Here is a 24282-nt window from a genome sequence, read left to right on the forward strand (position 1 = left end):
AAAAAACTATCTGTTAGCACCTGGGAATAGCCGATGCTGTAAGTTTTTTTTGCATCACTTTCAATTACTCTCCAACTCACATGCCTGAATGTGAAGTGCAGTGATTAATCAAAAAACTGTCTGTTAGTGCCTCCGTATACCAGATGTTGTAAGCTTTTATTGCATCATTTAATTTACATTCAAGATAACATTCTAGAATGTCAAGTGCAGGGATTAATAAAAAAAATTGTCAGATTGGTCTTTGATCATATTTGCTATGATTAGGCAATTTGAGTAAGTGTTTAAGGCTTACGGCCACACCAGCTTGAGAACGCCCAATCTCATCTGACCTTGGAAGCTAAGCAGGTTTGGGCCTGAATAGTACTGAGGTGGGACCCTACTTAGGAATACCAGGTGCTGTAAGCTTTTCTTGCATCACTTTAATTTACTTTCAAGCTGACATGCTCAAATGTGAAGTGCAGTGATTAATAAAAAAAACTATCTGTTAGCACCTGGGAATAGCAGATGCTATAAGTTTTTTTTGCATCACTTTCATTTACTCTCCAACTCACATGCCTGAATGTGAAGTGCAGTGATTCATCAAAAACTATCTGTTAGCACCTTGGACTACGAGATGCTGTAAGCTTCTCTTGAATCACTTTAATTTACTGTCAAGATGACATGCTAGGATGTGAAATGCAGTGATTAATTAAAAAAACTATCTGTTAGCACCTGGGAATAGCAGATGCTGTAAGTTTTTGTTGCATCACTTTACTTTAATCTGCAACTGACAAGATTGTATGTGAAGTGTACAGATTAAATAGAAATATTTTAGTACCAGGGAATAGCAGGTGCTGTAAGATTGTATTGCATCCCTTTAATTTATGTTCAAGCTATCATGTTCAAATTTGAAGTGCAGTGAATAATTAACTCAAACTATCTGTTAGCACCTGGGAATAGCCGATGCTGTAAGTTTTTTTTGCATCACTTTCATTTACTCTCCAACTCACATGCCTGAATGTGAAGTGCAGTGATTCATCAAAAACTATCTGTTAGCACCTTGGACTACGAGATGCTGTAAGCTTCTCTTGAATCACTTTAATTTACTGTCAAGATGACATGCTAGGATGTGAAATGCAGTGATTAATTAAAAAAACTATCTGTTAGCACCTGGGAATAGCAGATGCTGTAAGTTTTTGTTGCATCACTTTACTTTAATCTGCAACTGACAAGCTTGTATGTGAAGTGTACAGATTAAATAGAAATATTTTAGTACCAGGGAATAGCAGGTGCTGTAAGATTGTATTGCGTCCCTTTAATTTATGTTCAAGCTATCATGTTCAAATTTGAAGTGCAGTGAATAATTAACTCAAACTATCTGTTAGCACCTGGGAATAGCAGATGCTGTACGTTTTTTTTGCATCACTTTCATTTACTCTCCAACTCACATGCCTGAATGTGAAGTGCAGTGATTCATCAAAAAACTGTCTGTTAGTGCCTCCGTATACCAGATGTTGTAAGCTTTTATTGAATCATTTAATTTACATTCAAGATAACATTCTAGAATGTCAAGTGCAGGGATTAATAAAAAAAATTGTCAGATTGGTCTTTGATCATATTTGCTATGATTAGGCAATTTGAGTAAGTGTTTAAGGCTTACGGCCACACCAGCTTGAGAACGCCCAATCTCATCTGACCTTGGAAGCTAAGCAAGTTTGGGCCTGGATAGTACTGAGGTGGGACCCTACCTAGGAATACCAGGTGCTTTAAGCTTTTCTTGCATCACTTTAATTTACTTTCAAGCTGACATGCTCAAATGTGAAGTGCAGTGATTAATAAAAAAAACTATCTGTTAGCACCTGGGAATAGCCGATGTTGTAAGTTTTTTTTGCATCACTTTCATTTACTCTCCAACTCACATGCCTGAATGTGAAGTGCAGTGATTCATCAAAAACTATCTGTTAGCACCTTGGACTACGAGATGCTGTAAGCTTCTCTTGAATCACTTTAATTTACTGTCAAGATGACATGCTAGGATGTGAAATGCAGTGATTAATTAAAAAAACTATCTGTTAGCACCTGGGAATAGCAGATGCTGTAAGTTTTTGTTGCATCACTTTACTTTAATCTGCAACTGACAAGCTTGTATGTGAAGTGTACAGATTAAATAGAAATATTTTAGTACCAGGGAATAGCAGGTGCTGTAAGATTGTATTGCATCCCTTTAATTTATGTTCAAGCTATCATGTTCAAATTTGAAGTGCAGTGAATAATTAACTCAAACTATCTGTTAGCACCTGGGAATAGCCGATGCTGTAAGTTTTTTTTGCATCACTTTCATTTACTCTGCAACTCACATGCCTGAATGTGAAGTGCAGTGATTCATCAAAAACTATCTGTTAGCACCTTGGACTACGAGATGCTGTAAGCTTCTCTTGAATCACTTTAATTTACTGTCAAGATGACATGCTAGGATGTGAAATGCAGTGATTAATTAAAAAAACTATCTGTTAGCACCTGGGAATAGCAGATGCTGTAAGTTTTTGTTGCATCACTTTACTTTAATCTGCAACTGACAAGCTTGTATGTGAAGTGTACAGATTAAATAGAAATATTTTAGTACCAGGGAATAGCAGGTGCTGTAAGATTGTATTGCATCCCTTTAATTTATGTTCAAGCTATCATGTTCAAATTTGAAGTGCAGTGAATAATTAACTCAAACTATCTGTTAGCACCTGGGAATAGCAGATGCTGTACGTTTTTTTTGCATCACTTTCATTTACTCTCCAACTCACATGCCTGAATGTGAAGTGCAGTGATTCATCAAAAAACTGTCTGTTAGTGCCTCCGTATACCAGATGTTGTAAGCTTTTATTGCATCATTTAATTTACATTCAAGATAACATTCTAGAATGTCAAGTGCAGGGATTAATAAAAAAAATTGTCAGATTGGTCTTTGATCATATTTGCTATGATTAGGCAATTTGAGTAAGTGTTTAAGGCTTACGGCCACACCAGCTTGAGAACGCCCAATCTCATCTGACCTTGGAAGCTAAGCAAGTTTGGGCCTGGATAGTACTGAGGTGGGACCCTACCTAGGAATACCAGGTGCTTTAAGCTTTTCTTGCATCACTTTAATTTACTTTCAAGCTGACATGCTCAAATGTGAAGTGCAGTGATTAATAAAAAAAACTATCTGTTAGCACCTGGGAATAGCCGATGCTGTAAGTTTTTTTTGCATCACTTTCATTTACTCTCCAACTCACATGCCTGAATGTGAAGTGCAGTGATTCATCAAAAATCTATCTGTTAGCACCTTGGACTATGAGATGCTGTAAGCTTCTCTTGCATCACTTTAATTTACTTTCAAGATGACATGCTAGGATGTGAAGTGCAGTGATTAATTAAAAAAACTATCTGTTAGCACCTGGGAATAGCAGATGCTGTAAGTTTTTGTTGCATCACTTTACTTTAATCTGCAACTGACAAGCTTGTATGTGAAGTGTACAGATTAAATAGAAATATTTTAGTACCAGGGAATAGCAGGTGCTGTAAGATTGTATTGCATCCCTTTAATTTATGTTCAAGCTATCATGTTCAAATTTGAAGTGCAGTGAATAATTAACTCAAACTATCTGTTAGCACCTGGGAATAGCAGATGCTGTAATTTTTTTTTGCATCACTTTCATTTACTCTCCAACTCACATGCCTGAATGTGAAGTGCAGTGATTCATCAAAAAACTGTCTGTTAGTGCCTCCGTATACCAGATGTTGTAAGCTTTTATTGCATCATTTAATTTACATTCAAGATACCATTCTAGAATGTCAAGTGCAGGGATTAATAAAAAAAATTGTCAGATTGGTCTTTGATCATATTTGCTATGATTAAGAAATTTGAGTAAGTGTTTAAAGCTTACGGCCACACCAGCTTGAGAACGCCCAATCTCATCTGACCTTGGAAGCTAAGCAAGTTTGGGTCTGGATAGTACTGAGGTGGGACCCTACCTAGGAATACCAGGTGCTGTAAGCTTTTATTGCATCACTTTAATTTACTTTCAAGCTGACATGCTCAAATGTGAAGTGCAGTGATTAATAAAAAAAACTATCTGTTAGCACCTGGGAATAGCAGATGCTGTAAGTTTTTTTTTGCATCACTTTCATTTACTCTCCAACTCACATGCCTGAATGTGAAGTGCAGTTATTCATCAAAAAAATATCTGTTAGCACCATGGACTACGAGATGCTGTAAGCTTCTCTTGCATCACTTTAATTTACTGTCAAGATGACATGCTAGGATGTGAAGTGCAGTGATTAATTAAAAAAACTATCTGTTAGCACCTGGGAATAGCAGATGCTGTAAGTTTTTGTTGCATCACTTTACTTTAATCTGCAACTGACAAGCTTGTATGTGAAGTGTACAGATTAAATAGAAATATTTTAGTACCAGGGAATAGCAGGTGCTGTAAGATTGTATTGCATCCCTTTAATTTATGTTCAAGCTATCATGTTCAAATTTGAAGTGCAGTGAATAATTAACTTAAACTATCTGTTAGCACCTGGGAATAGCAGATGCTGTACGTTTTTTTTTGCATCACTTTCATTTACTCTCCAACTCACATGCCTGAATGTGAAGTGCAGTGATTCATCAAAAAACTGTCTGTTAGTGCCTCCGTATACCAGATGTTGTAAGCTTTTATTGCATCATTTAATTTACATTCAAGATACCATTCTAGAATGTCAAGTGCAGGGATTAATAAAAAAAATTGTCAGATTGGTCTTTGATCATATTTGCTATGATTAGGAAATTTGAGTAAGTGCTTAAAGTTTACGGCCACACCAGCTTGAGAACGCCCAATCTCATCTGACCTTGGAAGCTAAGCAAGTTTGGGCCTGGATAGTACTGAGGTGGGACCCTCCTTAGGAATACCAGGTGCTGTAAGCTTTTATTGCATCACTTTAATTTACTTTCAAGCTGACATGCTCAAATGTGAAGTGCAGTGATTAATAAAAAAAACTATCTGTTAGCACCTGGGAATAGCAGATGCTATAAGTTTTTTTTGCATCACTTTCATTTACTCTCCAACTCACATGCTTGAATGTGAAGTGCAGTGATTCCTCAAAAATCTATCTGTTAGCACCTTGGACTATGAGATGCTGTAAGCTTCTCTTGCATCACTTTAATTTACTTTCAAGATGACATGCTAGGATGTGAAGTGCAGTGATTAATTAAAAAAACTATCTGTTAGCACCTGGGAATAGCAGATGCTGTAAGTTTTTGTTGCATCACTTTACTTTAATCTGCAACTGACAAGCTTGTATGTGAAGTGTACAGATTAAATAGAAATATTTTAGTACCAGGGAATAGCAGGTGCTGTAAGATTGTATTGCATCCCTTTAATTTATGTTCAAGCTATCATGTTCAAATTTGAAGTGCAGTGAATAATTAACTCAAACTATCTGTTAGCACCTGGGAATAGCAGATGCTGTAATTTTTTTTTGCATCACTTTCATTTACTCTCCAACTCACATGCCTGAATGTGAAGTGCAGTGATTCATCAAAAAACTGTCTGTTAGTGCCTCCGTATACCAGATGTTGTAAGCTTTTATTGCATCATTTAATTTACATTCAAGATACCATTCTAGAATGTCAAGTGCAGGGATTAATAAAAAAAATTGTCAGATTGGTCTTTGATCATATTTGCTATGATTAAGAAATTTGAGTAAGTGTTTAAAGCTTACGGCCACACCAGCTTGAGAACGCCCAATCTCATCTGACCTTGGAAGCTAAGCAAGTTTGGGTCTGGATAGTACTGAGGTGGGACCCTACCTAGGAATACCAGGTGCTGTAAGCTTTTATTGCATCACTTTAATTTACTTTCAAGCTGACATGCTCAAATGTGAAGTGCAGTGATTAATAAAAAAAAATATCTGTTAGCACCTGGGAATAGCAGATGCTGTAAGTTTTTTTTTGCATCACTTTCATTTACTCTCCAACTCACATGCCTGAATGTGAAGTGCAGTTATTCATCAAAAAAATATCTGTTAGCACCATGGACTACGAGATGCTGTAAGCTTCTCTTGCATCACTTTAATTTACTGTCAAGATGACATGCTAGGATGTGAAGTGCAGTGATTAATTAAAAAAACTATCTGTTAGCACCTGGGAATAGCAGATGCTGTAAGTTTTTGTTGCATCACTTTACTTTAATCTGCAACTGACAAGCTTGTATGTGAAGTGTACAGATTAAATAGAAATATTTTAGTACCAGGGAATAGCAGGTGCTGTAAGATTGTATTGCATCCCTTTAATTTATGTTCAAGCTATCATGTTCAAATTTGAAGTGCAGTGAATAATTAACTTAAACTATCTGTTAGCACCTGGGAATAGCAGATGCTGTACGTTTTTTTTTGCATCACTTTCATTTACTCTCCAACTCACATGCCTGAATGTGAAGTGCAGTGATTCATCAAAAAACTTTCTGTTAGTGCCCCCGTATACCAGATGTTGTAAGCTTTTATTGCATCATTTAATTTACATTCAAGATACCATTCTAGAATGTCAAGTGCAGGGATTAATAAAAAAAATTGTCAGATTGGTCTTTGATCATATTTGCTATGATTAGGAAATTTGAGTAAGTGTTTAAATCTTACGGCCGCACCAGCTTGAGCACGCCCAATCTCATCTGACCTTGGAAGCTAAGCAAGTTTGGGTCTGGATAGTACTGAGGTGGGACCCTACCTAGGAATACCAGGTGCTGTAAGCTTTTATTGCATCACTTTAATTTACTTTCAAGCTGACATGCTCAAATGTGAAGTGCAGTGATTAATAAAAAAACTATCTGTTAGCACCTGGGAATAGCAGATGCTGTAAGTTTTTTTTTGCATCACTTTCATTTACTCTCCAACTCACGTGCCTAAATGAGAAGTGCAGTGATTCATCAAAAACTATCTGTTAGCAACTTGGACTACGAGATGCTGTAAGCTTCTCTTGCATCACTTTAATTTACTGTCAAGATGACATGCTAGGATGTGAAGTGCAGTGATTAATTAAAAAAACTATCTGTTAGCACCTGGGAATAGCAGATGCTGTAAGTTTTTGTTGCATCACTTTAATTTAATCTGCAACTGACAAGCTTGTATGTGAAGTGTACAGATTAAATAGAAATATTTTAGTACCAGGGAATAGCAGGTGCTGTAAGATTGTATTGCATCCCTTTAATTTATTTTCAAGCTATCATGTTCAAATTTGAAGTGCAGTGAATAATTAACTCAAACTATCTGTTAGCACCTGGGAATAGCAGATGCTGTAAGTTTTTGTTGCATCACTTTACTTTAATCTGCAACTCACAAGCTTATATGTCAAGTGTACAGATTAAATAGAAATATTTTAGTACCAGGGAATAGCAGGTGCTGTAAGATTGTATTGCATCCCTTTAATTTATGTTCAAGCTATCATGTTCAAATTTGAAGTGCAGTGAATAATTAACTCAAACTATCTGTTAGCACCTGGGAATAGCAGATGCTGTAAGTTTTTGTTGCATCACTTTACTTTAATCTGCAACTGACAAGCTTGTATGTGAAGTGTACAGATTAAATAGAAATATTTTAGTACCAGGGAATAGCAGGTGCTGTAAGATTGTATTGCATCCCTTTAATTTATGTTCAAGCTATCATGTTCAAATTTGAAGTGCAGTGAATAATTAACTTAAACTATGTGTTAGCACCTGGGAATAGCAGATGCTGTACGTTTTTTTTTGCATCACTTTCATTTACTCTCCAACTCACATGCCTGAATGTGAAGTGCAGTGATTCATCAAAAAACTGTCTGTTAGTGCCTCCGTATACCAGATGTTGTAAGCTTTTATTGCATCATTTAATTTACATTCAAGATACCATTCTAGAATGTCAAGTGCAGGGATTAATAAAAAAAATTGTCAGATTGGTCTTTGATCATATTTGCTATGATTAGGAAATTTGAGTAAGTGTTTAAAGTTTACGGCCACACCAGCTTGAGAACGCCCAATCTCATCTGACCTTGGAAGCTAAGCAAGTTTGGGCCTGGATAGTACTGAGGTGGGACCCTCCTTAGGAATACCAGGTGCTGTAAGCTTTTATTGCATCACTTTAATTTACTTTCAAGCTGACATGCTCAAATGTGAAGTGCAGTGATTCATCAAAAAACTATATGTTAGCACCTTGGACTACGAGATGCTGTAAGCTTCTCTTGCATCACTTTAATTTACTGTCAAGATGACATGCTAGGATGTGAAATGCAGTGATTAATTTAAAAAAACTATCTGTTAGCACCTGGGAATAGCAGATGCTGTAAGTTTTTGTTGCATCACTTTACTTTAATCTGCAACTGACAAGCTTGTATGTGAAGTGTACAGATTAAATAGAAATATTTTAGTACCAGGGAATAGCAGGTGCTGTAAGATTGTATTGCATCCCTTTAATTTATTTTCAAGCTATCATGTTCAAATTTGAAGTGCAGTGAATAATTAACTCAAACTGTCTGTTAGCACCTGGGAATAGCAGATGCTGTAAGTTTTTGTTGCATCACTTTACTTTAATCTGCAACTGACAAGCTTATATGTGAAGTGTACAGATTAAATAGAAATATTTTAGTACCAGGGAATAGCAGGTGCTGTAAGATTGTATTGCATCCCTTTAATTTATGTTCAAGCTATCATGTTCAAATTTGAAGTGCAGTGAATAATTAACTTAAACTATCTGTTAGCACCTGGGAATAGCAGATGCTGTACGTTTTTTTTTGCATCACTTTCATTTACTCTCCAACTCACATGCCTGAATGTGAAGTGCAGTGATTCATCAAAAAACTGTCTGTTAGTGCCTCCGTATACCAGATGTTGTAAGCTTTTATTGCATCATTTAATTTACATTCAAGATAGCATTCTAGAATGTCAAGTGCAGGGATTAATAAAAAAAATTGTCAGATTGGTCTTTGATCATATTTGCTATGATTAGGCAATTTGAGTAAGTGTTTAAGGTTTACGGCCACACCAGCTTGAGAACGCCCAATCTCATCTGATCTTGGAAGCTAAGCAAGTTTGGGCCTGGATAGTACTGAGGTGGGACTCTACCTAGGAATACCAGGTGCTGTAAGCTCTTCTTGCATCACTTTAATTTACTTTCAAGCTGACATGCTCAAATGTGAAGTGCAGTGATTATTAAAATAAAACTATCTGTTAGCACCTGGGAATAGCCGATGCTGTAAGTTTTTTTTGCATCACTTTCATTTACTCTCCAACTCACATGCCTGAATGTGAAGTGCAGTGATTCATCAAAAAACTGTCTGTTAGTGCCTCCGTATACCAGATGTTGTAAGCTTTTATTGCATCATTTAATTTACATTCAAGATACCATTCTAGAATGTCAAGTGCAGGGATTAATAAAAAAAATTGTCAGATTGGTCTTTGATCATATTTGCTATGATTAGGAAATTTGAGTAAGTGTTTAAAGCTTACGGCCACACCAGCTTGAGAACGCCCAATCTCATCTGACCTTGGAAGCTAAGCAAGTTTGGCCCTGGATAGTACTGAGGTGGGACCCTCCCTAGGAATACCAGGTGCTGTAAGCTTTTATTGCATCACTTTAATTTACTTTCAAGCTGACATGCTCAAATGTGAAGTGCAGTGATTAATAAAAAAAACTATCTGTTAGCACCTGGGAATAGCAGATGCTGTAAGTTTTTTTTGCATCACTTTCATTTACTCTCCAACTCACGTGCCTAAATGTGAAGTGCAGTGATTCATCAAAAACTATCTGTTAGCAACTTGGACTACGAGATGCTGTAAGCTTCTCTCGCATCAATTTAATTTACTGTCAAGATGACATGCTAGGATGTGAAATGCAATGATTAATAAAAAAAACTATCTGTTAGCACCTGGGAATAGCAGATGCTGTAAGTTTTTTTTGCATCACTTTCATTTACTCTCCAACTCACATGCCTGAATGTGAAGTGCAGTGATTCATCAAAAAACTGTCTGTTAGTGCCTCCGTATACCAGATGTTGTAAGCTTTTATTGCATCATTTAATTTACATTCAAGATAACATTCTAGAATGTCAAGTGCAGGGATTAATAAAAAAAATTGTCAGATTGGTCTTTGATCATATTTGCTATGATTAGGCAATTTGAGTAAGTGTTTAAGGCTTACGGCCACACCAGCTTGAGAACGCCCAATCTCATCTGACCTTGGAAGCTAAGCAAGTTTGGGCCTGGATAGTACTGAGGTGGGACCCTACCTAGGAATACCAGGTGCTGTAAGCTTTTCTTGCATCACTTTAATTCACTTTCAAGCTGACATGCTCAAATGTGAAGTGCAGTGATTAATTAAAAAAACTATCTGTTAGCACCTGGGAATAGCAGATGCTGTAAGTTTTTTTTGCATCACTTTCATTTACTCTCCAACTCACGTGCCTGAATGTGAAGTGCAGTGATTCATCAAAAAACTGTCTGTTAGTGCCTCCGTATACCAGATGTTGTAAGCTTTTATTGCATCATTTAATTTACATTCAAGATAACATTCTAGAATGTCAATTGCAGTGATTAATAAAAAAAATTGTCAGATTGGTCTTTGATCATATTTGCTATGATTAGGCAATTTGAGTAAGTGTTTGAGGCTTATGGCCACACCAGCTTGAGAATGCCCAAGCTCATCTGACCTTGGAAGCTAAGCAAGTTTGGGCCTGGATAGTACTGAGGTGGGACCCTACCTAGGAATACCAGGTGCTGCAAGCTTTTCTTGCATCACTTTAATTTACTTTCAAGTTGACATGCTCAAATGTGAAGTGCAGTGATTAATAAAAAAAACCATCTGTTAGCACCTGGGAATAGCCGATGCTGTAAGTTTTTTTTGCATCACTTTCATTTACTCTCCAACTCACATGCCTGAATGTGAAGTGCAGTGATTCCTCAAAAAACTATCTGTTAGCACCTTGGACTACGAGATGCTGTAAGCTTCTCTTGAATCACTTTAATTTACTGTCAAGATGACATGCTAAGATGTCAAATGCAGTGATTAATTAAAAAAACTATCTGTTAGCACCTGGGAATAGCAGATGCTGTAAGTTTTTGTTGCATCACTTTACTTTAATCTGCAACTGACAAGCTTGTATGTGAAGTGTACAGATTAAATAGAAATATTTTAGTACCAGGGAATAGCAGGTGCTGTAAGATTGTATTGCATCCCTTTAATTTATGTTCAAGCTATCATGTTCAAATTTGAAGTGCAATGAATAATTAACTCAAACTATCTGTTAGCACCTGGGAATAGCAGATGCTGTAAGTTTTTTTTGCATCACTTTCATTTACTCTCCAACTCACATGCCTGAATGTGAAGTGCAGTGATTCATCAAAAAACTATATGTTAGCACATTGGACTACGAGATGCTGTAAGCTTCTCTTGCATCACTTTAATTTACTGTCAAGATGACATGCTAGGATGTGAAATGCAGTGATTAATTAAAAAAACTATCTGTTAGCACCTGGGAATAGCAGATGCTGTAAGTTTTTGTTGCATCACTTTACTTTAATCTGCAACTGACAAGCTTGTATGTGAAGTGTACAGATTAAATAGAAATATTTTAGTACCAGGGAATAGCAGGTGCTGTAAGATTGTTTGCATCCCTTTAATTTATGTTCAAGCTATCATGTTCAAATTTGAAGTGCAGTGAATAATTAGTGCCTCCGTATACCAGCTCCGTATTGTAAGCTTTTATTGCATCATTTAATTACATTCAAGATAACATTCTAGAATGTCAAGTGCAGGGATTAATAAAAAAAATTGTCAGATTGGTCTTTGATCATATTTGCTATGATTAGGCAATTTGAGTAAGTGTTTAAGGCTTACGGCCACACCAGCTTGAGAACGCCCAATCTCATCTTACTTTGGAAGCTAAGCAAGTTTGGGCCTGAATAGTACTGAGGTGGGACCCTACCTAGGAATACCAGGTGCTGTAATCTTTTCTTGCATCACTTTAATTTACTTTCAAGCTGACATGCTCAAATGTGAAGTGCAGTGATTAATAAAAAAAACTATCTGTTAGCACCTGGGAATAGCAGATGCTGTAAGTTTTTTTTGCATCACTTTCATTTACTCTCCAACTCACATGCCTGAATGTGAAGTGCAGTGATTCCTCAAAAATCTATCTGTTAGCACCTTGGACTACGAGATGCTGTAAGCTTCTCTTGCATCACTTTAATTTACTTTCAAGATGACATGCTAGGATGTGAAGTGCAGTGATTAATTAAAAAAAATATCTGTTAGCACCTGGGAATAGCAAATGCTGTAAGTTTTTGTTGCATCACTTTACTTTAATCTGCAACTGACAAGCTTTTATGTGAAGTGTACAGATTAAATAGAAATATTTTAGTACCAGGGAATAGCAGGTGCTGTAAGATTGTATTGCATCCCTTTAATTTATGTTCAAGCTATCATGTTCAAATTTGAAGTGCAGTGAATAATTAACTCAAACTATCTGTTAGCACCTGGGAATAGCAGATGCTGTAAGTTTTTTTTGCATCACTTTCATTTACTCTCCAACTCACATGCCTGAATGTGAAGTGCAGTGATTCATCAAAAAACTATATGTTAGCACATTGGACTACGAGATGGTGTAAGCTTCTCTTGCATCACTTTAATTTACTGTCAAGATGACATGCTAGGATGTGAAATGCAGTGATTAATTAAAAAAACTATCTGTTAGCACCTGGGAATAGCAGATGCTGTAAGTTTTTGTTGCATCACTTTACTTTAATCTGCAACTGACAAGCTTGTATGTGAAGTGTACAGATTAAATAGAAATATTTTAGTACCAGGGAATAGCAGGTGCTGTAAGATTGTTTGCATCCCTTTAATTTATGTTCAATCTATCATGTTCAAATTTGAAGTGCAGTGAATAATTAGTGCCTCAGTATACCAGCTCCGTATTGTAAGCTTTTATTGCATCATTTAATTACATTCAAGATAACATTCTAGAATGTCAAGTGCAGGGATTAATAAAAAAAATTGTCAGATTGGTCTTTGATCATATTTGCTATGATTAGGCAATTTGAGTAAGTGTTTAAGGTTTACGGCCACACCAGCTTGAGAACGCCCAATCTCATCTGACCTTGGAAGCTAAGCAAGTTTGGGCCTGGATAGTACTGAGGTGGGACCCTACCTAGGAATACCAGGTGCTGTAAGCTTTTCTTGCATCACTTTAATTTACTTTCAAGCTGACATGCTCAAATGTGAAGTGCAGTGATTAATAAAAAAAACTATCTGTTAGCACCTGGGAATAGCAGGTGCTGTAAGATTGTATTGCATCCCTTTAATTTATGTTCAAGCTATCATGTTCAAATTTGAAGTGCAGTGAATAATTAACTCAAACTATCTGTTAGCACCTGGGAATAGCAGATGCTGTAAGTTTTTTTTGCATCACTTTCATTTACTCTCCAACTCACATGCCTGAATGTGAAGTGCAGTGATTCCTCAAAAATCTATCTGTTAGCACCTTGGACTACGAGATGCTGTAAGCTTCTCTTGCATCACTTTAATTTACTGTCAAGATGACATGCTAAGATGTGAAATGCAGTGATTAATTAAAAAAACTATCTGTTAGCACCTGGGAATAGCAGATGCTGTAAGTTTTTCTTGCATCACTTTACTTTAATCTGCAACTGACAAGCTTGTATGTGAAGTGTACAGATTAAATAGAAATATTTTAGTACCAGGGAATAGCAGGTGCTGTAAGATTGTATTGCATCCCTTTAATTTATGTTCAAGCTATCATGTTCAAATTTGAAGTGCAATGAATAATTAACTCAAACTATCTGTTAGCACCTGGGAATAGCAGATGCTGTAAGTTTTTTTTGCATCACTTTCATTTACTCTCCAACTCACATGCCTGAATGTGAAGTGCAGTGATTCATCAAAAAACTATATGTTAGCACATTGGACTATGAGATGCTGTAAGCTTCTCTTGCATCACTTTAATTTACTGTCAAGATGACATGCTAGGATGTGAAATGCAGTGATTAATTAAAAAAACTACCTGTTAGCACCTGGGAATAGCAGATGCTGTAAGTTTTTGTTGCATCACTTTACTTTAATCTGCAACTGACAAGCTTGTATGTGAAGTGTACAGATTAAATAGATATATTTTAGTACCAGGGAATAGCAGGTGCTGTAAGATTGTATTGCATCCCTTTAATTTGTGTTCAAGCTATCATGTTCAAATTTGAAGTGCAGTGAATAATTAGTGCCTCCGTATACCAGCTCCGTATTGTAAGCTTTTATTGCATCATTTAATTACATTCAAGATAACATTCTAGAATGTCAAGTGCAGGGATTAATAAAAAAAATTGTCAGATTGGTCTTTGATCATATTTGCTATGATTAGGCAATTTGAGTAAGTGTTTAAGGCTTACGGCCACACCAGCTTGAGAACGCCCAATCTCATCTGACCTTGGAAACTAAGCAAGTTTGGGCCTGAATAGTACTGAGGTGGGACCCTACCTAGGAATACCAGGTGCTGTAAGCTTTTCTTGCATCACTTTAATTTACTTTCAAGCTGACATGCTCAAATGTGAAGTGCAGTGATTAATAAAAAAAACTATCTGTTAGCACCTGGGAATAGCAGGTGCTGTAAGATTGTATTGCATCCCTTTAATTTATGTTCAAGCTATCATGTTCAAATTTGAAGTGCAGTGAATAATTAACTCAAACTATCTGTTAGCACCTGGGAATAGCCGATGCTGTAAGTTTTTTTTGCATCACTTTCATTTACTCTCCAACTCACATGCCTGAATGTGAAGTGCAGTGATTCATCAAAAAACTGTCTGTTAGTGCCTCCGTATACCAGATGTTGTAAGCTTTTATTGCATCATTTAATTTACATTCAAGATAACATTCTAGAATGTCAATTGCAGGGATTAATAAAAAAAATTGTCAGATTGGTCTTTGATCATATTTGCTATGATTAGGCAATTTGAGTAAGTGTTTGAGGCTTATGGCCACACCAGCTTGAGAACGCCCAAGCTCATCTGACCTTGGAAGCTAAGCAAGTTTGGGCCTGGATAGTACTGAGGTGGGACCCTACCTAGGAATACCAGGTGCTGCAAGCTTTTCTTGCATCACTTTAATTTACTTTCAAGTTGACATGCTCAAATGTGAAGTGCAGTGATTAATAAAAAAAACCATCTGTTAGCACCTGGGAATAGCCGATGCTGTAAGTTTTTTTTGCATCACTTTCATTTACTCTCCAACTCACATGCCTGAATGTGAAGTGCAGTGATTCCTCAAAAAACTATCTGTTAGCACCTTGGACTACGAGATGCTGTAAGCTTCTCTTGCATCACTTTAATTTACTTTCAAGATGACATGCTAGGATGTGAAGTGCAGTGATTAATTAAAAAAACTATCTGTTAGCACCTGGGAATAGCAAATGCTGTAAGTTTTTGTTGCATCACTTTACTTTAATCTGCAACTGACAAGCTTGTATGTGAAGTGTACAGATTAAATAGAAATATTTTAGTACCAGGGAATAGCAGGTGCTGTAAGATTGTATTGCATCCCTTTAATTTATGTTCAAGCTATCATGTTCAAATTTGAAGTGCAGTGAATAATTAACTCAAACTATCTGTTAGCACCTGGGAATAGCAGATGCTGTAAGTTTTTTTTGCATCACTTTCATTTACTCTCCAACTCACATGCCTGAATGTGAAGTGCAGTGATTCATCAAAAAACTATATGTTAGCACATTGGACTACGAGATGCTGTAAGCTTCTCTTGCATCACTTTAATTTACTGTCAAGATGACATGCTAGGATGTGAAATGCAGTGATTAATTAAAAAAACTATCTGTTAGCACCTGGGAATAGCAGATGCTGTAAGTTTTTGTTGCATCACTTTACTTTAATCTGCAACTGACAAGCTTGTATGTGAAGTGTACAGATTAAATAGAAATATTTTAGTACCAGGGAATAGCAGGTGCTGTAAGATTGTTTGCATCCCTTTAATTTATGTTCAATCTATCATGTTCAAATTTGAAGTGCAGTGAATAATTAGTGCCTCAGTATACCAGCTCCGTATTGTAAGCTTTTATTGCATCATTTAATTACATTCAAGATAACATTCTAGAATGTCAAGTGCAGGGATTAATAAAAAAAATTGTCAGATTGGTCTTTGATCATATTTGCTATGATTAGGCAATTTGAGTAATTGTTTAAGGCTTACGGCCACACCAGCTTGAGAACGCCCAATCTCATCTGACCTTGGAAGCTAAGCAAGTTTGGGCCTGAATAGTACTGAGGTGGGACCCTACCTAGGAATACCAGGTGCTGTAAGCTTTTCTTGCATCACTTTAATTTACTTTCAAGCTGACATGCTCAAATGTGAAGTGCAGTGATTAATAAAAAAAACTATCTGTTAGCACCTGGGAATAGCAGGTGCTGTAAGATTGTATTGCATCCCTTTAATTTATGTTCAAGCTATCATGTTCAAATTTGAAGTGCAGTGAATAATTAACTCAAACTATCTGTTAGCACCTGGGAATAGCCGATGCTGTAAGTTTTTTTTGCATCACTTTCATTTACTCTCCAACTCACATGCCTGAATGTGAAGTGCAGTGATTCATCAAAAAACTGTCTGTTAGTGCCTCCGTATACCAGATGTTGTAAGCTTTTATTGCATCATTTAATTTACATTCAAGATAACATTCTAGAATGTCAATTGCAGGGATTAATAAAAAAAATTGTCAGATTGGTCTTTGATCATATTTGCTATGATTAGGCAATTTGAGTAAGTGTTTGAGGCTTATGGCCACACCAGCTTGAGAATGCCCAAGCTCATCTGACCTTGGAAGCTAAGCAAGTTTGGGCCTGGATAGTACTGAGGTGGGACCCTACCTAGGAATACCAGGTGCTGCAAGCTTTTCTTGCATCACTTTAATTTACTTTCAAGTTGACATGCTCAAATGTGAAGTGCAGTGATTAATAAAAAAAAACCATCTGTTAGCACCTTGGAATAGCCGATGCTGTAAGTTTTTTTTGCATCACTTTCATTTACTCTCCAACTCACATGCCTGAATGTGAAGTGCAGTGATTCCTCAAAAAACTATCTGTTAGCACCTTGGACTACGAGATGCTGTAAGCTTCTCTTGCATCACTTTAATTTACTTTCAAGATGACATGCTAGGATGTGAAGTGCAGTGATTAATTAAAAAAACTATCTGTTAGCACCTGGGAATAGCAAATGCTGTAAGTTTTTGTTGCATCACTTTACTTTAATCTGCAACTGACAAGCTTGTATGTGAAGTGTACAGATTAAATAGAAATATTTTAGTACCAGGGAATAGCAGGTGCTGTAAGATTGTATTGCATCCCTTTAATTTATGTTCAAGCTATCATGTTCAAATTTGAAGTGCAGTGAATAATTAACTCAAACTATCTGTTAGCACCTGGGAATAGCAGATGCTGTAAGTTTTTTTTGCATCACTTTCATTTACTCTCCAACTCACATGCCTGAATGTGAAGTGCAGTGATTCATCAAAAAACTATATGTTAGCACATTGGACTACGAGATGCTGTAAGCTTCTCTTGCATCACTTTAATTTACTGTCAAGATGACATGCTAGGATGTGAAATGCAGTGATTAATTAAAAAAACTATCTGTTAGCACCTGGGAATAGCAGATGCTGTAAGTTTTTGTTGCATCACTTTACTTTAATCTGCAACTGACAAGCTTGTATGTGAAGTGTACAGATTAAATAGAAATATTTTAGTACCAGGGAATAGCAGGTGCTGTAAGATTGTTTGCATCCCTTTAATTTATGTTCAATCTATCATGTTCAAATTTGAAGTGCAGTGAATAATTAGTGCCTCAGTATACCAGCTCCGTATTGTAAGCTTTTATTGCATCATTTAATTACATTCAAGATAACATTCTAGAATGTCAAGTGCAGGGATTAATAAAAAAAATTGTCAGATTGGTCTTTGATCATATTTGCTATGATTAGGCAATTTGAGTAAGTGTTTAAGGCTTACGGCCACACCAGCTTGAGAACGCCCAATCTCATCTGACCTTGGAAGCTAAGCAAGTTTGGGCCTGAATAGTACTGAGGTGGGACCCTACCTAGGAATACCAGGTGCTGTAAGCTTTTCTTGCATCACTTTAATTTACTTTCAAGCTGACATGCTCAAATGTGAAGTGCAGTGATTAATAAAAAAAACTATCTGTTAGCACCTGGGAATAGCAGGTGCTGTAAGATTGTATTGCATCCCTTTAATTTATGTTCAAGCTATCATGTTCAAATTTGAAGTGCAGTGAATAATTAACTCAAACTATCTGTTAGCACCTGGGAATAGCCGATGCTGTAAGTTTTTTTTGCATCACTTTCATTTACTCTCCAACTCACATGCCTGAATGTGAAGTGCAGTGATTCATCAAAAAACTGTCTGTTAGTGCCTCCGTATACCAGATGTTGTAAGCTTTTATTGCATCATTTAATTTACATTCAAGATAACATTCTAGAATGTCATTTGCAGGGATTAATAAAAAAAATTGTCAGATTGGTCTTTGATCATATTTGCTATGATTAGGCAATTTGAGTAAGTGTTTGAGGCTTATGGCCACACCAGCTTGAGAATGCCCAAGCTCATCTGACCTTGGAAGCTAAGCAAGTTTGGGCCTGGATAGTACTGAGGTGGGACCCTACCTAGGAATACCAGGTGCTGCAAGCTTTTCTTGCATCACTTTAATTTACTTTCAAGTTGACATGCTCAAATGTGAAGTGCAGTGATTAATAAAAAAAACCATCTGTTAGCACCTGGGAATAGCCGATGCTGTAAGTTTTTTTTGCATCACTTTCATTTACTCTCCAACTCACATGCCTGAATGTGAAGTGCAGTGATTCCTCAAAAAACTATCTGTTAGCACCTTGGACTACGAGATGCTGTAAGCTTCTCTTGCATCACTTTAATTTACTTTCAAGATGACATGCTAGGATGTGAAGTGCAGTGATTAATTAAAAAAACTATCTGTTAGCACCTGGGAATAGCAAATGCTGTAAGTTTTTGTTGCATCACTTTACTTTAATCTGCAACTGACAAGCTTGTATGTGAAGTGTACAGATTAAATAGAAATATTTTAGTACCAGGGAATAGCAGGTGCTGTAAGATTGTATTGCATCCCTTTAATTTATGTTCAAGCTATCATGTTCAAATTTGAAGTGCAGTGAATAATTAACTCAAACTATCTGTTAGCACCTGGGAATAGCAGATGCTGTAAGTTTTTTTTGCATCACTTTCATTTACTCTCCAACTCACATGCCTGAATGTGAAGTGCAGTGATTCATCAAAAAACTATATGTTAGCACATTGGACTACGAGATGCTGTAAGCTTCTCTTGCATCACTTTAATTTACTGTCAAGATGACATGCTAGGATGTGAAATGCAGTGATTAATTAAAAAAACTATCTGTTAGCACCTGGGAATAGCAGATGCTGTAAGTTTTTGTTGCATCACTTTACTTTAATCTGCAACTGACAAGCTTGTATGTGAAGTGTACAGATTAAATAGAAATATTTTAGTACCAGGGAATAGCAGGTGCTGTAATATTGTTTGCATCCCTTTAATTTATGTTCAATCTATCATGTTCAAATTTGAAGTGCAGTGAATAATTAGTGCCTCAGTATACCAGCTCCGTATTGTAAGCTTTTATTGCATCATTTAATTACATTCAAGATAACATTCTAGAATGTCAAGTGCAGGGATTAATAAAAAAAATTGTCAGATTGGTCTTTGATCATATTTGCTATGATTAGGCAATTTGAGTAAGTGTTTAAGGCTTACGGCCACACCAGCTTGAGAACGCCCAATCTCATCTGACCTTGGAAGCTAAGCAAGTTTGGGCCTGAATAGTACTGAGGTGGGACCCTACCTAGGAATACCAGGTGCTGTAAGCTTTTCTTGCATCACTTTAATTTACTTTCAAGCTGACATGCTCAAATGTGAAGTGCAGTGATTAATAAAAAAAACTATCTGTTAGCACCTGGGAATAGCAGATGCTGTAAGTTTTTTTTGCATCACTTTCATTTACTCTCCAACTCACATGCCTGAATGTGAAGTGCAGTGATTCCTCAAAAATCTATCTCTTAGCACCTTGGACTACGAGATGCTGTAAGATTCTCTTGCATCACTTTAATTTACTTTCAAGATGACATGCTAGGATGTGAAGTGCAGTGATTAATTAAAAAAACTATGTGTTAGCACCTGGGAATAGCAAATGCTGTAAGTTTTTGTTGCATCACTTTACTTTAATCTGCAACTGACAAGCTTGTATGTGAAGTGTACAGATTAAATAGAAATATTTTAGTACCAGGGAATAGCAGGTGCTGTAAGATTGTATTGCATCCCTTTAATTTATGTTCAAGCTATCATATTCAAATTTGAAGTGCAGTGAATAATTAACTCAAACTATCTGTTAGCACCTGGGAATAGCAGATGCTGTAAGTTTTTGTTGCATCACTTTACTTTAATCTGCAACTGACAAGCTTGTATGTGAAGTGTACAGATTAAATAGAAATATTTTAGTACCAGGGAATAGCAGGTGCTGTAAGATTGTTTGCATCCCTTTAATTTATGTTCAATCTATCATGTTCAAATTTGAAGTGCAGTGAATAATTAGTGCCTCAGTATACCAGCTCCGTATTGTAAGCTTTTATTGCATCATTTAATTACATTCAAGATAAGATTCTAGAATGTCAAGTGCAGGGATTAATAAAAAAAATTGTCAGATTGGTCTTTGATCATATTTGCTATGATTAGGCAATTTGAGTAAGTGTTTAAGGCTTACGGCCACACCAGCTTGAGAACGCCCAATCTCATCTGACCTTGGAAGCTAAGCAAGTTTGGGCCTGAATAGTACTGAGGTGGGACCCTACCTAGGAATACCAGGTGCTGTAAGCTTTTCTTGCATCACTTTAATTTACTTTCAAGCTGACATGCTCAAATGTGAAGTGCAGTGATTAATTAAAAAAACTATCTGTTAGCACCTGGGAATAGCAAATGCTGTAAGTTTTTGTTGCATCACTTTACTTTAATCTGCAACTGACAAGCTTGTATGTGAAGTGTACAGATTAAATAGAAATATTTTAGTACCAGGGAATAGCAGGTGCTGTAAGATTGTATTGCATCCCTTTAATTTATGTTCAAGCTATCATGTTCAAATTTGAAGTGCAGTGAATAATTAACTCAAACTATCTGTTAGCACCTCGGAATAGCAGATGCTGTAAGTTTTTTTTGCATCACTTTCATTTACTCTCCAACTCACATGCCTGAATGTGAAGTGCAGTGATTCCTCAAAAATCTATCTCTTAGCACCTTGGACTACGAGATGCTGTAAGATTCTCTTGCATCACTTTAATTTACTTTCAAGATGACATGCTAGGATGTGAAGTGCAGTGATTAATTAAAAAAACTATGTGTTAGCACCTGGGAATAGCAAATGCTGTAAGTTTTTGTTGCATCACTTTACTTTAATCTGCAACTGACAAGCTTGTATGTGAAGTGTACAGATTAAATAGAAATATTTTAGTACCAGGGAATAGCAGGTGCTGTAAGATTGTATTGCATCCCTTTAATTTATGTTCAAGCTATCATGTTCAAATTTGAAGTGCAGTGAATAATTAACTCAAACTATCTGTTAGCACCTCGGAATAGCAGATGCTGTAAGTTTTTTTTGCATCACTTTCATTTACTCTCCAACTCACATGCCTGAATGTGAAGTGCAGTGATTCCTCAAAAATCTATCTCTTAGCACCTTGGACTACGAGATGCTGTAAGATTCTCTTGCATCACTTTAATTTACTTTCAAGATGACATGCTAGGATGTGAAGTGCAGTGATTAATTAAAAAAACTATGTGTTAGCACCTGGGAATAGCAAATGCTGTAAGTTTTTGTTGCATCACTTTACTTTAATCTGCAACTGACAAGCTTGTATGTGAAGTGTACAGATTAAATAGAAATATTTTAGTACCAGGGAATAGCAGGTGCTGTAAGATTGTATTGCATCCCTTTAATTTATGTTCAAGCTATCATATTCAAATTTGAAGTGCAGTGAATAATTAACTCAAACTATCTGTTAGCACCTGGGAATAGCAGATGCTGTAAGTTTTTGTTGCATCACTTTACTTTAATCTGCAACTGACAAGCTTGTATGTGAAGTGTACAGATTAAATAGAAATATTTTAGTACCAGGGAATAGCAGGTGCTGTAAGATTGTTTGCATCCCTTTAATTTATGTTCAATCTATCATGTTCAAATTTGAAGTGCAGTGAATAATTAGTGCCTCAGTATACCAGCTCCGTATTGTAAGCTTTTATTGCATCATTTAATTACATTTAAGATAAGATTCTAGAATGTCAAGTGCAGGGATTAATAAAAAAAATTGTCAGATTGGTCTTTGATCATATTTGCTATGATTAGGCAATTTGAGTAAGTGTTTAAGGCTTACGGCCACACCAGCTTGAGAACGCCCAATCTCATCTGACCTTGGAAGCTAAGCAAGTTTGGGCCTGAATAGTACTGAGGTGGGACCCTACCTAGGAATACCAGGTGCTGTAAGCTTTTCTTGCATCACTTTAATTTACTTTCAAGCTGACATGCTCAAATGTGAAGTGCAGTGATTAATTAAAAAAACTATCTGTTAGCACCTGGGAATAGCAAATGCTGTAAGTTTTTGTTGCATCACTTTACTTTAATCTGCAACTGACAAGCTTGTATGTGAAGTGTACAGATTAAATAGAAATATTTTAGTACCAGGGAATAGCAGGTGCTGTAAGATTGTATTGCATCCCTTTAATTTATGTTCAAGCTATCATGTTCAAATTTGAAGTGCAGTGAATAATTAACTCAAACTATCTGTTAGCACCTCGGAATAGCAGATGCTGTAAGTTTTTTTTGCATCACTTTCATTTACTCTCCAACTCACATGCCTGAATGTGAAGTGCAGTGATTCCTCAAAAATCTATCTCTTAGCACCTTGGACTACGAGATGCTGTAAGATTCTCTTGCATCACTTTAATTTACTTTCAAGATGACATGCTAGGATGTGAAGTGCAGTGATTAATTAAAAAAACTATGTGTTAGCACCTGGGAATAGCAAATGCTGTAAGTTTTTGTTGCATCACTTTACTTTAATCTGCAACTGACAAGCTTGTATGTGAAGTGTACAGATTAAATAGAAATATTTTAGTACCAGGGAATAGCAGGTGCTGTAAGATTGTATTGCATCCCTTTAATTTATGTTCAAGCTATCATATTCAAATTTGAAGTGCAGTGAATAATTAACTCAAACTATCTGTTAGCACCTGGGAATAGCAGATGCTGTAAGTTTTTGTTGCATCACTTTACTTTAATCTGCAACTGACAAGCTTGTATGTGAAGTGTACAGATTAAATAGAAATATTTTAGTACCAGGGAATAGCAGGTGCTGTAAGATTGTTTGCATCCCTTTAATTTATGTTCAATCTATCATGTTCAAATTTGAAGTGCAGTGAATAATTAGTGCCTCAGTATACCAGCTCCGTATTGTAAGCTTTTATTGCATCATTTAATTACATTCAAGATAAGATTCTAGAATGTCAAGTGCAGGGATTAATAAAAAAAATTGTCAGATTGGTCTTTGATCATATTTGCTATGATTAGGCAATTTGAGTAAGTGTTTAAGGCTTACGGCCACACCAGCTTGAGAACGCCCAATCTCATCTGACCTTGGAAGCTAAGCAAGTTTGGGCCTGAATAGTACTGAGGTGGGACCCTACCTAGGAATACCAGGTGCTGTAAGCTTTTCTTGCATCACTTTAATTTACTTTCAAGCTGACATGCTCAAATGTGAAGTGCAGTGATTAATTAAAAAAACTATCTGTTAGCACCTGGGAATAGCAAATGCTGTAAGTTTTTGTTGCATCACTTTACTTTAATCTGCAACTGACAAGCTTGTATGTGAAGTGTACAGATTAAATAGAAATATTTTAGTACCAGGGAATAGCAGGTGCTGTAAGATTGTATTGCATCCCTTTAATTTATGTTCAAGCTATCATGTTCAAATTTGAAGTGCAGTGAATAATTAACTCAAACTATCTGTTAGCACCTGGGAATAGCAGATGCTGTAAGTTTTTTTTGCATCACTTTCATTTACTCTCCAACTCACATGCCTGAATGTGAAGTGCAGTGATTCATCAAAAAACTATATGTTAGCACATTGGACTACGAGATGCTGTAAGCTTCTCTTGCAT

General features: G+C 36.3%; 2 non-coding genes and 22 pseudogenes across 2 annotated transcripts; all 24 read left to right on the plus strand.

Annotated features, from left to right (window-relative positions):
* Window positions 1-286: 286 nt before the first annotated feature.
* LOC145647991 (5S ribosomal RNA) lies at window positions 287-405 on the plus strand (annotated as a pseudogene).
* Window positions 406-1633: 1228 nt separating this feature from the next.
* Window positions 1634-1752, plus strand: LOC145649122 (5S ribosomal RNA; annotated as a pseudogene).
* Window positions 1753-2980: 1228 nt separating this feature from the next.
* Window positions 2981-3099, plus strand: LOC145649124 (5S ribosomal RNA; annotated as a pseudogene).
* Window positions 3100-3890: 791 nt separating this feature from the next.
* On the plus strand, window positions 3891-4009 carry LOC145648096 (5S ribosomal RNA; annotated as a pseudogene).
* A 793-nt stretch (window positions 4010-4802) lies between these two features.
* LOC145647696 (5S ribosomal RNA) lies at window positions 4803-4921 on the plus strand (annotated as a pseudogene).
* Window positions 4922-5712: 791 nt separating this feature from the next.
* On the plus strand, window positions 5713-5831 carry LOC145648097 (5S ribosomal RNA; annotated as a pseudogene).
* A 793-nt stretch (window positions 5832-6624) lies between these two features.
* LOC145650611 (5S ribosomal RNA) lies at window positions 6625-6743 on the plus strand (annotated as a pseudogene).
* A 1227-nt stretch (window positions 6744-7970) lies between these two features.
* Window positions 7971-8089, plus strand: LOC145647697 (5S ribosomal RNA; annotated as a pseudogene).
* A 900-nt stretch (window positions 8090-8989) lies between these two features.
* LOC145647364 (5S ribosomal RNA) lies at window positions 8990-9108 on the plus strand. Its single transcript, XR_014116324.1, has one exon. It is a non-coding gene; the product is annotated as a 5S ribosomal RNA (ribosomal RNA).
* A 353-nt stretch (window positions 9109-9461) lies between these two features.
* Window positions 9462-9580, plus strand: LOC145648943 (5S ribosomal RNA; annotated as a pseudogene).
* Window positions 9581-10152: 572 nt separating this feature from the next.
* Window positions 10153-10271, plus strand: LOC145648430 (5S ribosomal RNA). Its single transcript, XR_014116461.1, has one exon. It is a non-coding gene; the product is annotated as a 5S ribosomal RNA (ribosomal RNA).
* Window positions 10272-10623: 352 nt separating this feature from the next.
* Window positions 10624-10742, plus strand: LOC145643758 (5S ribosomal RNA; annotated as a pseudogene).
* A 1105-nt stretch (window positions 10743-11847) lies between these two features.
* On the plus strand, window positions 11848-11966 carry LOC145644208 (5S ribosomal RNA; annotated as a pseudogene).
* Window positions 11967-13071: 1105 nt separating this feature from the next.
* LOC145647088 (5S ribosomal RNA) lies at window positions 13072-13190 on the plus strand (annotated as a pseudogene).
* A 1218-nt stretch (window positions 13191-14408) lies between these two features.
* On the plus strand, window positions 14409-14527 carry LOC145649035 (5S ribosomal RNA; annotated as a pseudogene).
* Window positions 14528-14991: 464 nt separating this feature from the next.
* Window positions 14992-15110, plus strand: LOC145650592 (5S ribosomal RNA; annotated as a pseudogene).
* Window positions 15111-16215: 1105 nt separating this feature from the next.
* Window positions 16216-16334, plus strand: LOC145646411 (5S ribosomal RNA; annotated as a pseudogene).
* Window positions 16335-16798: 464 nt separating this feature from the next.
* On the plus strand, window positions 16799-16917 carry LOC145643759 (5S ribosomal RNA; annotated as a pseudogene).
* Window positions 16918-18023: 1106 nt separating this feature from the next.
* LOC145646412 (5S ribosomal RNA) lies at window positions 18024-18142 on the plus strand (annotated as a pseudogene).
* A 464-nt stretch (window positions 18143-18606) lies between these two features.
* On the plus strand, window positions 18607-18725 carry LOC145643760 (5S ribosomal RNA; annotated as a pseudogene).
* Window positions 18726-19830: 1105 nt separating this feature from the next.
* LOC145646413 (5S ribosomal RNA) lies at window positions 19831-19949 on the plus strand (annotated as a pseudogene).
* Window positions 19950-20833: 884 nt separating this feature from the next.
* Window positions 20834-20952, plus strand: LOC145646414 (5S ribosomal RNA; annotated as a pseudogene).
* A 1541-nt stretch (window positions 20953-22493) lies between these two features.
* LOC145646416 (5S ribosomal RNA) lies at window positions 22494-22612 on the plus strand (annotated as a pseudogene).
* Window positions 22613-23714: 1102 nt separating this feature from the next.
* Window positions 23715-23833, plus strand: LOC145646417 (5S ribosomal RNA; annotated as a pseudogene).
* The last annotated feature ends 449 nt before the right edge of the window (window positions 23834-24282 follow it).

Source organism: Electrophorus electricus, chromosome 13 (genome assembly GCF_041902795.1).
Source record: "Electrophorus electricus isolate QZ-2024a chromosome 13, ASM4190279v1, whole genome shotgun sequence".
NCBI lineage: Eukaryota > Metazoa > Chordata > Actinopteri > Gymnotiformes > Gymnotidae > Electrophorus > Electrophorus electricus.